This window comes from Talpa occidentalis, unplaced genomic scaffold, assembly GCF_014898055.3.
Source record: "Talpa occidentalis isolate TD23 unplaced genomic scaffold, MPIMG_talOcc4v2.1 talOcc4.13, whole genome shotgun sequence".
In the NCBI taxonomy this organism is placed as follows: domain Eukaryota; kingdom Metazoa; phylum Chordata; class Mammalia; order Eulipotyphla; family Talpidae; genus Talpa; species Talpa occidentalis.
In genome coordinates, this window is record NW_023601322.1 from 23296315 (window position 1) to 23312961 (window position 16647).

At 35.4% G+C, this 16647-nt stretch overlaps 1 protein-coding gene across 6 annotated transcripts in view; it reads left to right on the plus strand.

Moving 5' to 3' along the window:
- SYT4 (synaptotagmin 4) overlaps positions 1-16647 on the plus strand; it is a 291633-nt gene that overhangs the window by 259921 nt on the left and 15065 nt on the right. Inside the window, exon 2 of one of the 6 annotated variants that reach the window (XM_037509711.2) lies at positions 9475-9647. The exons of 4 other annotated variants lie outside the window; for them this stretch is intronic. The gene's annotated coding sequence lies outside the window, so the exon portion shown is untranslated. Of the gene's footprint in view, positions 1-9474; positions 9648-16647 lie in introns of those variants that run through there. One more of the 6 variants, XM_054694075.1, reaches the window with a different exon arrangement.

The following is a 16647-nucleotide window of genomic DNA, read 5'->3' on the forward strand; positions in this document are numbered from 1 at the left end:
GGGTGAGACACCTGGAGCAGAGAGATGTGAAGAAAAAGGGTCTGCTTGCTTCCCGGCTTTGGACTTGTACCAGGGACTTCGGGGATTTGGAGGAGACATGTGGAGAAGAGACATGTGGAGATACTTGAAAGAGACATGTGGGTGAGACTTGTGGGAAGGTTGATGGGGCAGCCTTTTTCTTGATTTGGACTTTAATTTTGCTCCTTTTATCCCAGACTGCCCATTCCCGCCCCTTTCTTGTAGTTCCCTACCAGAAAGTGACTTAGAACTTATGACAAGATTTCTGACTTCAATGGCTCCACTTTAGGCCAACAATATTTAGCTGGGCATTTGACCTTGAGGGAATGGGTAACTTTCAGTATTTCATTGGGAAGCTATTCCTTTCTCTTCTTCTCATTCTATGCACAATCATTCTATTAAAGATCTTTCACACTGAGAATATGCTTTGTCTTTATGTTGCAAATGGCAGAATCCCTTTCGAGTGTGCAAGTTTGGAGGTCTTGGGGCACCCCTCAGACTGCTTGCTAACATTCCTACCAAATACTGTATAATAACAAGGCTTGGGTTTTATCTTTTGGAAACTTTCACTAATTACATAAAATGATGTCATTTTAGAGTGATAAAACATCACAAAGTAGTACCTAAGGCTTTAACATAAATATATGGTCATTCTAGAAGACATATTCAAAGTCTTTAAATAACCAAGACAATGGCAGTGTAAGATTTTTCAGACCTGGATCTACAATGTAGTTTATGAGTTATGAAAAGATGCATTCCATAATAAAATAAAAAATAAATAAATAAGGAGCACAATAAGTTCTACATGATATAAGAGGTCAAGTATGAAGTATGCTGTAAGTGCCATCCATACCGAGCTTAGGGAGGCAGAAAAATAAGGAAAGAATTTTTTTTCTTTTTTTCCTAACACTGTTTCAGAATCATACCTCAATAAATCCTGGTGCAAAGTAAACTAAAACAAATGTGATGATATCACAAAGGGCTATAAAATAATACAAAGGTTGGATGATTATAGCTAAACCTACAGAGACCTGAGAAGAGAAATTGTGCTTCATGGTACATGCACAGATACAAAGAAGAAACCATATTATACATGTAAGCTGCAGCTCGCATAGTCAAGGGAAAATTCCCAAGTCCACAAAGACCATTTGGAATGTATAAACAGCCAAGATGCAAGACTGCATAGAGCAGGCCTGCTGTCATGCAGATGGACATGTACAGATGTGCTTTAGAAAGGCAGAATTCTCATCTGCTGCCTTTCCCAGCTCAGGCTGTATTTCTGGATAGATGAAAATGTTTTTAAAATCTGAGTCTCTACTTAAGGAAACCCTCATCTGGACTGGGAATTAGTGCCAAGTCCCACTGGTAAGGTGCCTCTAACAAGGGAACCCTTTGGATATTGATCCTGGAACATCCCTAAAAAGAGTCACAAGCAAGTGTGATTTACAGGGTCTGAGCAGTGCCTCCTGCAATATTCCCTTTAATCATTTAATAATTCAATTGTGAAAGGACTCAATAACTGGCATCCCTACAACAAAGGGAAACACTCCAATAGGTATTTAATTTATTGTACCTCATGCTTCAAATCTTGTGACATTTATTTAGTCAGACCCAAGTTCTTTCCATTGAATATAGAAAATTACAGAATATTGTAAATTTCAAGCAGCATGTTTTTTTTTTTTAATTTACTGGGTAAAGGACCTAATTTGTATCTGAGAATTTATTATCAGCTATTTGTTCTAGAGTTTTAATTTCGACTCCAGAGTTATTGAAGGGAGTATAAAATGCACAAAGGAAAATTGCTTTCATTTTTACCTTCTTGAATGAACCATGTTTTCAAGAATCACCTGAGGTGTTTTTTTGGGTTTTTTTTGTTTTTTATTTATTTATTTATTTATTTATTTTGGATTGGGTTGGTTTTAGCTGCTCAGTAATTTCAGAGTGTCCTGATATAGAGAAAGTGTATAGTCTCTGATCACAGAGACACATCAGCTGAAAGATTCAGGGAATCATCAAAACATAGAAAAACTTACCGAGGTCATGTTAGAGGTATACCTCACCATCGACTTTAAAAGCTTTTTCCTCTTTTCCTTACAAGGCACTTGTTAGTTACTTCTTCATATTGTTGTGCAAATATAGTAGCTAGTCAATTATCAATAGGACCCATCAGGTCCTATAATTTATAATTACTACCCAATACTGAACTGAATATAATAAATCAGATAAGTCCTAACCAGGGCAGGAAAAGCCCAGGGAGGCTAAAATAAAGGTGAGAAAAAAGAACTGGAAGCAAAGTTTAGGTTGTGGGTAATTCTTTGCCCCATGTGGAGTACTGTGTAGTAAATTGTGGAAATTCTGAGCACCTGAAACACTGAGAAGTAGCAAAAGGAGGAAGAAATGTAAAAAGTGAACAGAGATACGTTGAAAACATGTTTTTCTCTTTCATTTTTATACCAGTGACTATCCATTAGTAAGTGCTGTCTTTGGTTTTCTGGCAGAGGAATGTAGCTGCAAAAGAGAGGACAAGAACTAGAATTACCCTCAACACCCTCCAGTTTTTTCATTCTTTTCAAGAGAGGAGAAAAAGTGAACTTTAGAAAAAATTTAGTTGAAAATGATATGAGGTATTAAAAGTGCCAAGTCCCACTGGTAAGGTGTATTTTTTCAAAATATTTGTATTTTTTCAAAATACAAATCCAGAAGGAGAACTATAGTTACAAGGCAGTTTGAGGGGCACTGCAGGACCCCCAAACCACTGCACTAGATGGGGTCTGCCATCTGCCGCATAAAGACAAAACATACTCTAGTGCGTAAGACCATCAATGGAAAGGGTCTTAAATATTTAATACAATTAGTGTGCAGTAAAGACACGGGAAAGAAGAGATAAAATAGTTTCCCTATGAAGCACCAAGTTACACATCCCCTCATGGGTAAATGTTCAGACAAAGAATGGTCCAAAGCAGGGCCACTGAGGCCCAAAAGCTTGCCCTAAGTCTAAGGTACCTTCTGGTGGAGACCTGTAGGAAAGGGGCAGAAGACGCCAGGCAAGTCTAGAAGGAAAAGAGCAAAATCAAAACACAAGTCAAGATGAAGATTGCCATTGTCAGTCTCCCCATGGGTCTTTTGCCCACACACTGTTTCTGTCAAGTGTCTTCTTCCACGTCCCTCAAGCCCCTGGTAAAAGTCCAAGGCTGAGAAGCAAGAATGGCTTCTTTACATCTCTCTGTTTCATGTGTCTCCTCCAATCTTCTTTCTCTATCTTGCTCCACTTCTACTTCTCTTCTAGTCCTTTTCACAGTGCTTTTAGCTTCTTCTCATTGCTCCGCTCCATCCTTCCTTGGATGGGGCAGGGAACCTGTAACCATCCCATTCTATGAGTATCGTTCTGTTACAGTATCAGAATTGGATCCCTTCTCTAAATTCCTATAACCTTTTTAATATAGACTTCTAGTCTAGAATGTGATAATAAAGTCTGTTCATTCAATAAAATTATAGTTTCTCAGATCTCCCTGATGGCCTAGGTGTTCAGTCTCAACGCTTTCACCCTGAGGGCCTGAGTTTGATCCCTGGCCATGGAGCTAACCCACAAACGGCTCAGCAGACCTCTCCTGTCTCTCCCACTGCTCCCCTCTGCATGTATTTCCTCAGTCTGCCTGTTCTTCTCCCTGCTCTGTCTTTGGTGAATCCTCTCACCCTCTGCACCTCTGGCCTACATTCCAGTTCGTCTACACATAAATAAATAATATCTGTAAAACAAATAAAATAAAGTAATAGTTTCTCAAAAATAAGGACCTTCATTTGTGCTTTTCATATATTAACCCACGTTTTCTAAAACATATCTCTGACTCTGTGTATGCTCAGTAGATACATTTTGATTATCTCCGTTAACTACATAAATAGGAGAAGGAGGCCTGGTGCAGATTTATAACTCTAGGAATGAATGAGATTTTAAACTCATATGAGATAAAGAAGTTAGGTGATAACCTAACCCAATCTAGAGATAACTCCAAGTGCTTCTAACACTTTGAAGACCAGTTGGGTTGTTTGATATTTTTTTGTGCCAGGAAGACATAATTCATGAATGATTAGGAAATGTATAGGGAAGAAGATAATAAGTTAATTTGTTTTATGAAGGAGTACAGTAATGTTAAGCTACTTTAGATATCTGGCAAGACTCAATCCTTCAAAGCACAAAATATTTCAGATAATCAATAGGTAAGAATAAGATGTGCATGTCCATTTATCCCACTTACATTATTGTGATTCTGTGATCATACTATTTTTGTTTTTCTTACCAGAATATTTACTTCTTGAGTATAGACTCAGATATTTTAATTCATCTTCTAGCTTCAGTCCTTCCATAGTGCATAAGTAGAACGCTGTTCAATAAATGCTTATGAACAACTAAAACACAAATCCCTTGAGTAGGTGCTTAATTGTACCCAAACTCTTCCCAAGCTATTTCCAATATTTTAGCCACTTCTCTCCTGTATAAACATTAATGTTACCTCTGCTCTTAATGAATCTGTTTAAATTCTTCCATTTCAGCAAATATTTGTTGATACAAACTACATATATATCGATATATACATCTATAGATATGCACGTTTATAGACACATATAGATATGTACACCTATGTGTATATACTACATATAAATATTGGATATGTTGCAATATTATATTGTTGTTTATAAATAATGCATATATTGCATTTTTATGCTTTTCTTTTTCTTGATCATGGTTAAATTGAGTTTCTGATGACAATTTGCATTTGGAACTAATATTCTATATTCCTACCTTACTAGAGGACTCAGAAACTGGTGTCTGACATTGATATATTTACCACCTACAAAATTTTTAAATAAACCTTTATTTTAAAATAGTTTTAGATTTATATACACATTAGCAAGCTAATACAGATGACATACACTTTTTGGTGCATAAAATCCCAGGAAATAATAATAATAATAAATTGCCAGAATTAATAAGTGAATTTAGAAAAGATGTAGGATTCATGGTTAATACAGAAAATTTAATCTCATATTTCTATATACAAATGATGATCTATTCAAAACTTAAAAACAAATTATCATTTATAATAACTTCAAAAATATAATAGTTATTATCTAACAAAACATGTATAGAAGCTGCATGCTAAATACTATAAAATGTTGACAAAGGAAATCAAAGACAACTTAAATAAATTGAGAGACTTACCAAGATCTTGGTTTATAAGATGCAACATAGTAACTGTAATTTCTTCTCAAAGTGATCTATGGAGTTGATGCTATATCAATCTAAATCCCAGCTGGAGTTTTATAGATGTGCTTGCTCTCTCTCCCCTTCTCTCTCTCTCACTTTCTCTCTCTCTCTCATACACACACTATTAAAAAAAGCTTCATATTAGACAAAGGGTTTTTTGAAACAAGACAAGTAGATGATCCATAAAAGAAAAAAATTACCATATGCTTTATCAAGGCACTGTCAGGAGATTGCAAAGATAAGCTGTAGATTTGTAGAAAATATATGTAAATCACATAGTAGGTTTTATATATATATGTGTGTGTGTGTACATATATATGATATAATGGGTATATATACACACAAATATATAAAATATATATGTGCAAAAATATGCACAATATACATTATACTCCACCAGAATATATAAAGAAATCCCAAATTTTAACAATGACAAAATGAACAACCCAATTTTCAAAAGTAGGTTGTTGAAGTATTTCAACAAGGAAGCCATGAGACTCGGATAGCTCTAATGTCCTGGTAGCCTATGTAAGTCGACCAAAACCTTAGCCAGCATCAGCGCACTAGAATCTGGGAAAGTGAAATTTCAAAATAACCAGTGTCACGTAGAGCCCGCTAGGTTTTTCCAAGTAAGGTCACCACTTAAGCTATAGCTAATCAAATAATTTGTTTTTCTTCCAAGTCTTCACTATGAAAAACTTGTCTCAACACCTATGAGTGATATGCTCCTAAACATTATTAATTTGGTGCAGCCTTCTTGGAATCTCTTTATATGTAAATAAACTCAAGAAATTTTTAATGTCTCAATTTATATTTTTTTTTTGATGGAGGGAAGAACTTTGAATGTGATTGGTTATTTTTTTTCCCTCACCATCATTCTTATATCCCCATTGGCCCTTTCTCCCTCCATTGACTTCAGAAATTTCACTTTATGAATTAATGCTTACTCATTTTAATAAATATTTTCCTTTGTTATATTATCTGTTATGCAAATGTCCAATATGTGTCTTTATTTACTGCACATAATTCTCTCAAAATAATTCCTTCCATGTTGCTGTATATGTCAGCATTTTGTCTTTCCTCAGAGTTGAATATTGCAGGTGTGGCTATACCACATCTTCTTGATCCAGTATATTGATGGATAGTTAGGCTGTGTCCACATTCTCATTATTGTGAATAATGTTGTAATAAACATTGTATGAGCATATAGCAGACTTGATCCCTATGGCAAGGGCAATATAATTTTAAAAAATTTGGTATTACCTCAAATTAAAAAGCTTTTTCCACAGTGAAGGAACATAAAAATAGATTTAAAAGAAACCCTAATGTGTGGGAAAAAAGATTTATACATTTCATAACCAGCATGGGGTTAATATCCAAAATATATAAAAATGTATGCAATTCAACAGTAGAAAAATAAACAACCCAGCAGAATTTAATAGAAAATTCACCAAAGTGCATATCATGAAGGCCAGTAGATACATGGAAAAATGATCATCATTTTCTAGTAAGAGAGATACCAGCATAAACCACAGTAAGATATTATCACACACCTGGCAGAATGTCACATATTAAATAGACCCCCAACGACAAGTGCTGGAGGAGATGCAGGGAAAGAGGAACACTATTATACCCTTGATGGAAAGGTAAACTGCAGCCATTTTGAAAGAGAATCTGAATTTAGGTTAAAAAATGAGATCTGGAAATACTGTATGACCCAGCAATCCCTCTCTTGGACATCATTCTAAAGAATGTGAAACTGTCAACACAAAGAAATATATGCTAAGTTTATCTTTAAAGGCTTGGGTAGGGGTATAATGATTTACTGCCTATTAATTTCCTAGAATATAGAAGGGTCTTTTATCACATTCACAGATACTGTTCTTTAAAAAACACATGTCCTCAATAGAAGTCAAAAAGTATTTTATTTCAAAGTGTGCTATTAGCAAATTGCTATTATTTGTTCACTGGAGAGAAGGTATGTATTTATAAAGGGGAGGGTAGATGAATACTAAATTTGTGAAGAAGTAATAAATGCTGCACATAAAGAAAGTTTGCATAAAGCAATGACAAGAATGTCAAACACATAGTTCACCTTAAATTTGTGTTATTATTACTTTGGACAGGAGCTTTGCTGTTCCTCAACTTTTGGGAATTGAGGTGGTATTCCATGTAGGAGTTCAGCGATGTGAAAATCTGCACTATTTCCTCTAGAGCAAGAATTATTTCTTATCATCAAATAATTGGAAAGAATCTTAAAACCTTCCCATACCTATCCCTCCAATTTGATGCTCCAATTTGAATTTTACCTCTAGCTACATGACAGACATAATCGAACTGCTCTTAAGCTGTGTAGTTCCTAGCCTTGTTAGGTGAAGTCCATGACTTTTATCTTGGGCTTTCATTTGGCAATGCTGAGGCCATGGGAAGAACATTCAGAAATGCATATTTAATTTCTGTGGAAGTTTAAGAAGTTTGCATTTCATGTACATTTCTTAATATAACCATTACGCAGAGTTAATCCTTAATACCTTCAATCCTCATATTAACCATCTATTTTATAGCATCTGTATCTGGGTAAGGTAATGTTAATGTAAGTCCAAATGAAAAGCGTAGATCTTTCACTCTGGAATAGAATTCAGAGAAGATTGTTGAAAAGTGAAAGTCCATAAAGATACTTGGTTTTTAGGGGGGAAATCAAGTCATAGGTGGATAATAAATTGTATGTAACTCATCCATAATTTTCTGTTTCTCCTTTGTGTCCTATTGTCAGTCATATTTTCCTCCCTTGCAAGCATCTAACTTAATGTCTATCCTAATGTGTATATTTCCTTGAATATACTTACCCTTGTAAAATATGTAGTAATGTTATGCTTACACATACACTCAAGCCACATACACCACTCCCCCACACACTTTTTAGTCAACTCTTTTAAACACATATGTACAGAAGACAACACATTATAACTGAATAATTCAATAAATTAGAAAGAAAACCTTAGTAACTACTGCCTAGATCAAAATATAGAACATCAACACCCTAGAAATCTCCTATGTACTCCATCTCAGTTATAGTTCCTATAGTCACCACATGAGTTTTTATTAATATTTTTTGAAGTTTTAATAAGTGATTCAAAGTTTGTACTCTTCATCATTTTTTAATTCAGCATTATATTTATGATATACATTGTAATATAGGACAGCATTTTGTTCTCTTTCATTTCCATACTATTTTATATTTAATCAATACGGTGTTGGTAGAAAAGGCATGTTTTTTTATAATTTCTGTCTTCTGCAAATAATATCACTATCAACATTCTTGTATTTCCATGTAGCAATTTCAATTTAGAATTAAGGAATTGGTGGGATTCTAGGGCCATAGCGTATGTCCATATTCTGTTTTAGTGTATATTGTCAAACAGTTTTTGAAAATGTTCATAACAATATAAAATTCCAAAAGCAGTGAGTAAGATTTCTTGTTGTCCCACATACTTATCACCTCTTGAGATTATCTTTCTCCCCTCCATATTTTGTCTTTCAGAGGGTGTGTAGTACCATCCTTGTAGGTGGTTTTAATTTGCATTTTTTAGTGACTGTTGCTACTAAGTTCCTTACATTTGATCATTAGCTACTGAGATATTGTATATTTTTTAGTCCAATGTCTCTACAAGACTTTTGTCCTTTTTTAATTGGAATGTCTGTTAATATTTGATTTTTCTTTACATATTTCTGGATCTAATCCTTACATCAGAAATATGCACTGAAATTATATTCTCTAATTCCTGCTCTATGACTTGACATTTTTGTCATTTGTAATTTGTATTTTCACTTGCAATGTTGCCAGAAATTATTTTTTATTTTTTTAAAGATTTATTTTATTTATACAACAGCTGGGGTACAGGCCAGAGGTGCAGGAGGGTGAGAGGATTCACCAGAGACAGAGCAGGAAGCAGAACAGGCAGACTGACTGAAAGCACTGCTGAGGGGAGCAGTGGGCAAGACAGGAGAGGTCTGCCACAGCATGTGGGTATCTCCCTGCAGGCCAGGATCAAATCCATGCTGAAGAAACTGCAGACAGCTTCACAGTGCTGCGCTCAACCCACTGTGCCACCGGGGAGGCCCACCAGAAATTATTAATAAGATTTATCTTCTCAAATAATTAACTTTAGATTCGTTTGTTCTTTCTACTGCAGATTTTTTTTCCCAGTGGTATTCATTTACTTCTGAGATGATGTTAGAAGAGTAAAGATGCTGGGCTAACATCCTCCACACATATATAACAAAGCAATATACAGATAAAAACAATAGTCCCTGAGAATGACTGGCAAATCATCATGTTCCCAAGGAAAAGGGACACAGCATAGAGGTAGGAAAAATTTCTACATAATTTTGATTGGAATGTTATATCGGTATCTTCATCCAAAAGAGGGTTGGACAGCTCCCTTTCAGAGCCTTATTTTATTGAATACTGAAGGACTCACATCCACATCAGGGACTTTAGAATATGAAGACTTTAGAATGTACATTGGAGAGGGAGGCACATAAAACCCAGTGTGGAAAATGGAGGGGTCTAATTCCAGAATGTTAGGATTCTGGAGTGGAGATCCACAGCCAAACTCCAAGGAGCAGATAGAGAAAGCTTACAATATACTGCTAGAAATCAAACAAGGAATCAGTGGGGAGGATACAGCATCACATGCCCTTGTTTCTAGGCCATCAGACTGTCCTAGTGACTGCTGACAAATTGTTTATCCAAGGCAGTGACTGTCAGTGTGCCTGCTACCCACCCCATGAAGGCAGCTGGCACTGAGCCTGTTGGAAGCTTGGTTAGAGAAACTTGTGTGAGTATGAAAAGGTCAAGCTGTATTTCACACTTAAGAGGTTTTTCTTAATATCTGGTGCCTATGTTATTTGAAACACCTGCCCACCCTCCTACCTGGGGGCTATTGCTGGGATAACATTGCTGTTTTCAAAGTTTAACCCAGGTCCAGGCAGCAGGAGTTTGCATCTCTGGGGAAAGTTATCAAGGGAAAGCCGTTAGGAATAGATCTGGTGGTGGCTCTATTTCAACCACACCCTCTTCCTGGTGCACCAAAGAGGATTGAGAACAGTCTGCAATGGAGGAAATCTTTCAGAGGTGGAAACTATCGTCCCTGAAAAACACCTATAGACCCCTCATCTGCCTGTGATTGCAAATGGGCTTGCAGCCTGTCCACCATCTGACCCACATTTCCCAGATAAGTCTGTTCTTACCCATACACCTGGGAAAAACTAATGGTTGCAGAAGTTACAAACTAAAGTTTGCAGCCATCCCCTCAACTAAAGTACCAACAGCCACTTTCTTACGAGGCTTAAACCCTTGATACTCTCAAACAGCAATCTCTTAGCTCCCCACTGCCCCTACTCCTACCCTGCACCAGCGTTACAGCTTCAGTCATCCAAACAACTGCAGAAGACTTAGTTGAGAAAACAGTAGATACTCCTAGGATCCTGGATGGGCAATTTATGATCTTAATCGAAATCAAAATTAGGTTAAGAAAGAAAAATATTTAGCTCAACCCATGAAGACTAGAACTGAATAGACAGAGGAAGATATAAATGATGGAATAAACCACCTGGGAAAACTCTAAATTCAACAGAATTACCCAGAGAAAAGTTTTAAGCAATGATCTTAACTATGCATATTGAAATAAGAAAGACAATCAATGCACAAAATGAGAATTACAACAAAGGATAGAGAAAATATGAGAAACTTCAAGCAGAAATAATGGACTTTAAGAACTCTGTAACTGAAAAAAAAATACAATAAAAATAGAGGGATTCATAAGTAGACAAGAAGAAGCTGCTGATGAGCAAGCTCATACACACATTAGTGGAAAACATACAGACCACCCGAAAGAAAAAAAATAAAATAAAATAAGAGCCCTATGGGACAATATCAAGGGAAACGATATTTTCATCAAAAGGGTCTCAGAAGGATATGTGAAAGAGAAAGGTATATAAATAATAACCCTAACTTGGGAATCTCCCTAACTTGGGAATGGAAATAGTCTGATCCAGGAGCCCTAAAGTGTTCCAAATAAAATATATTCAAACATACACATCCTAAGACATATTGTAATTAAGCCATTAAAACTAATGACAAAAGAATACCAATAGTGTCTGGAAAAATGAATTATATATAAGGGATATTGTAAGATTAACAGCAGACTTCTCTGTGAAAAGCATGCAGAGGGCCTCCTTGGTGGTGCAAGGGGTTAAGACACAACCTATGAAGCTATCAGCAGCCACTGCAGCATGAGTTTGATCCCCAGCCAGAGAGCTACCCACATGGTGCAGCAGACCTCTCCTGACTCATCCACTGCTCCCCTCAGCAGTGTATTTCAGTCACTGCTCCTGTTCTGTTCCCCACTCTGTCTCTGGTGAATCCTCTCACTCCCCACACCTCTGGCCGGTACCCCCAGTTCTGGTATGCATAAATAAATAAATCTTTAAAAAATAATAAAATAAAAGGAGTGCAGGATAATTAAAAAAGAAAAGAAAAGAAGAGAAAAGCTTGCAGACCAGATGTGAAAGTCATGATATATTTAAAGTCCAGAAAGGAAAAGATTTACAACTGAGAATATATTATCCTGCTTAACTATCATTCAGAACTGAAGGATAAGATCTTTATAGACAAACAAAAATTATAATGCTTAATCACCATTGGGAATTTGTGAGAAATACCAAAAGAACTCTTAATAAATGAAAAGAAATTCTATTTAGAAACAATAGGACACCAAAAACTTACTATCAAGAGTTGGAGGGTAAAGATGTATACTATCAGAGTAGATTTGAGACCCAACTCACCTATGTATTCAATATCACAAGTATACAACCATACATATAAACAAAAATCTATACAAGAAACACAAAAGAAGTCAGAATGGGAATGCAAACATAACACAAAAGAAGATATCAATTCACAAATGAAGAGAGTAAGAGAGAAACTAAAAATACTGAAAATAAAAAATATAATAAATACTTATATTTCAATAATTACCTTAAATGTTTGAATCCATAACTAAAGGTATAGAATACCTACATGAATCAGAAATCAAAATTCAAATTTTTTTCTCTCCAGGAAACTCATCTTTTTTTTTTTTTTTTTAAATATTAAATTTTATTTTTATATTCCCCCATACAATTGCAAACGCCCCATTCTGACCCCAATCCTTCCCCTCCCGCCCCCCACCCCCCAAAAAGTGTCTCTGGTTCATAGTTTTTTGTTGATTTTGATTTTCACTTTCTTATATTCATTTTCCTGGTCCCTTATTTAAGTTTTCTAGATTCCTGCTATGAGTGAGACCATCCGGTATTTTTCTTTTTCTTTCTGGCTTATTTCGCTGAGCATGATCCCTTCCAGTGCCATCCATGTTGCTGCAAATTGCATGTGTTTATCTTTTTTGAATGCTGAGTAATATTCCATGGTATATATGTACCACATCTTCTTGATCCAGTCATCTATTTTTGGGCATTTGGGTTGTTTCCAAAGCTTAGCTATTGTAAACAGTGCTGCTATAAACATAGGAGTGCAGGTGCTCTTTGGAATTGATGTTTCTGTGTCCTTTGGGTAAATACCTAGGAGTGGAATTGCTGGATCATATGGAAGCTCTATGTTTAGTAGGTCCAGAAATCTCCACACAGCTCTCCATAGTGGTTGGACCAGTTTGCACTCCCACCAACAGTGCACAAGAGTTCCTTTTTCTCCACATCCTCGCCAACATTTGTTGTTGCTAGTTTTTTTAATATGTGCCATTCTCACTGGTGTGAGATGGTATCTCATGGTAGTTTTGATTTGCATTTCCCTGATGACAAGTGATGTTGAACATTTTTTCATATGTCTGTTGGCCATTTGCATTTCCTCTTCAGAGAAGTTTCTTTTTAGCTCTTCTGCCCATTTTTTGACTGGATTATTTTCTTTGTTGTTGCTGAGTCTCATCAGCTCTTTGCAGATTTTTGTGATCAGTCCTTTATCATTAGTGTTGGGTGCAAAAATGTTCTCCCAGTTGGTGGGGTTTCTCTTTGTTTTTGTTATTGTCTCTTTTGCTGTGCAGAAGCTCTTTAATTTGATGTAGTCCCAGCTGTTTATCTTCGCCTTCACTATCATTGCTTTGGGTGATGTGTCTGTAAAGATGTCTTTGATGTGCAAATCCCGTAGTGTTTCGCCTATATTTCCTTCTATGTATTTTATGGTTTCAGGTCTTATGTCTAGTTCTTTAATCCATTTTGAGTTGATTTTTGTGTATGGTGTGAGGTAGTGGTCAAGCTTCATTCTTTTGCATGTAGCGACCCAGTTTTCCCAGCACCATTTATTGAACAAACTTTCTTTGCTCCAATGCATAGTCTTTGCTCCTTTGTCAAAGATTAGTTGACCATAAATCTGTGGGTTTATTTCTGGATTTTCTATTCGATTCCATTGGTCTGTATGTCTGTTCTTGTTCCAATTCCAGGAAACTCATCTTAACTCTAAAGACAAAAACAGGTTTAAAGTAAAAGTTTGGAAGGAAATCCTACAAGAAAATGGTAATTAAAAAGACAGGTACAGCTGTACTTGTAGCAGGAAAAAAAAAAGATTTCTAGTTAATTAAGGTAATAAGAGCCAAGGATATACATTATATGAAGACTAAGTGCTTAAGACATTAAGATAATTAACATTTATCAATCTATATACAACAAATGAAGGAGCATCAAAATATGTAAAGCAATTACCATTGGAACCAAAAAATGTCAGAAGATCAATGAAGTCGCGTTGGTTTTTCAAAAAAATAAACAAAATCAAGTCTTAAGCTAGATTCACAAGGAAGAAAGAAAACATTAATAGTGTTAGCAAGGAAAGAAGGTATTACAGATACATAGAAATACAAAGGATAATAAGAGACTGCAACGGAGAACTATATGGCAATTCATTTGACAAGTTTGAAGAAATGGATAAAATTTTAGAATAATAGTTTTCTAACATTAAAAGAGGAAGAAATAGAAAATTTGAATAGACTAACTATAATTATCTTTATTGCACCTTGATGTTTGCTAGTATAAAAGTCTACATTGACAGTTCTTCTCATATCACATTAGAGTTACTGAGCCATCTTCAACTTTTATTATTTCTACTGAGTAATCAGATGAGGTAGTATATTACATGTTCGGTTGCTTTTAAGATATTCTTTTTTTACATTTTAAATCTTTTAACTATATGGTGCTGTGTGATTTTCTTTCTAATAATCTTGCTTAAAATTCTTGGTGCCTTTGAATATATGGGTTGACATCTTTTGTTGTTGTTTTCTCTTCAAATATTACTTCTACCTCATTTGGTTTATCTTCACTTCTGGATTGGGAAATTCTTAAAGTCTTTTCTAAAATTTTCAGTGTTCGTGATTTAGCCTAGATATTGTCTTTTACTTTTCATCTTCACAAATCCTCTCTTCTACTATAGTCAATCTTTATTATATCCATTCATTTCTTAATCTCAATAGCTAAATACTTTAGTTCTAGAATATCAGTCTAAGCCTATCAATTCTAGTTGACTTATAGCTCCACGTTATCTCTTTTATCAAAATATTGATGTCAGTTATCTATGTCACTAGTCTATGGATCTTTTTCTATTGTACATTTTCTCTTTGATGTGGTTTCTCATAAGGTCTGTTTTTTTGGGATTGAATGATGGACTACGTAGGAAGAATTATTACAGTCCTGGATAATATTATCATATTCAGATTGTATTTGAACATCCTCTAGTAGGCTGCCTTCGGGGAGATCCAACACATTTATATATTCAGGAACTATGCTAAATGGAACCTAGGTTATATTTTCATAGGGTTCATTCTACTGCTGATGTATCCTCTCTTCTTGATATCATTCTTCAGTATTCCCAACCACAGTCTGTGGTGATCGCTAAGGATCCTTCATGTCGATGGATAATAAGGCATAATTTTTGTCTTCTTAGCCCCAGGAGCCAACTGAAACCGTAATTTTATTTTTCAGTGTCTTTCTGCTTAGCTTCTAAGTCTCTTGCCTGCCAAGTTGAAAAATTGAGCAGGTCCTCCGTGTAAAATCACTCAGTACAGAAATTATTTCTATGTACTTCCATTCTTTTCAGGATCCCAACACATTCTCTTCTAGGCAGCTAGACATGCCCTAACTCAAATTATTGTCTCTCCAGCCCTGTGAGAATGCCAGCAATATGCTTGCATTTCTGTTATTAGCTGTGTTTCTTTCCCTGATCTCTCAGTTTCTTTCTGATTTTTAAGAATCAGCAAATTTCCTGAGAGGAAAAATGACTCACATTAGCTCATCTCTGCAATTTCTCTTAGATCTTGATCCATTGAAGCCTCTGTTTTTCACCAATTCATAAATTCCATAAAACAAAATTTTAAAAAAATTATACGTGGATTTTTAAATTTTTCTTGGCAAGTTTACCATGAATGAATCCATTACACCCCGAAGAAAAGTCTGCATATATTTTTTACTGTTAAACATATGTAATGATACCTATGTTTTTATGTGTTTATTTTGCATAAGTGATTTTTTTAACTTTGATTCTACTTCTTCAACATAATATTTTATAAGATTTATGTATGTTGTAGTTTTTTTAAGATTTATTTATTTATGTATGCAAGAACTGGAGTATAGACCAGATATGCCGGGGATGAGAGGATTCACCAGAGACAGAGCAGGGAACAGAACAGGCAAACTGACTGAAATACACTGCTGAGGGGAACAGTGGGCAAGACAGGAGAGGTCTGCTGCACCATGTGGTTTGCTCTCTGGCAGGTCAGGGATCAAACTAATGCTGCAGAGGCTGCGGATTACTTCACAGTGCGGTGCTTATTAAGCCTTGTGCCACCAGGGAAGCCCTGCTGTAGTTTTTTTAACTCCAGAAAAATAGCACATAATTTGATTTAAATGCAAATTTGTTTATTCAGTCACATTACAATGGACATTCACACATGGGCTTCAACTCCCTGGTACAACAAACAATATTTTTCTATATAATGCACATGTCATCTCATGTTCCTATGTGAAAATTTCTCTGTGATGTGTGTGTGTGTGTGTGTGTGTGTGTGTATAAATGAACAGATGGCTGGATCATTAATATATACATGCAATTACTTCCATAAATATATTCTAATGTATAATCCTTGAAATTTGCTTTGTGTTGATGTTTCGGTCCATACCTTGTAATAAAATAATATATACTTCATTATCTTCTCACCTTTCTTAAAATCCTTAGTAATTTTGAATTAAATGTTTGAGAAATTTTCCTTGCACTGTAAGAGTCTATATGATTTGTAAATTATTTACTATTTGACAAAAAAATATAAGTTTAC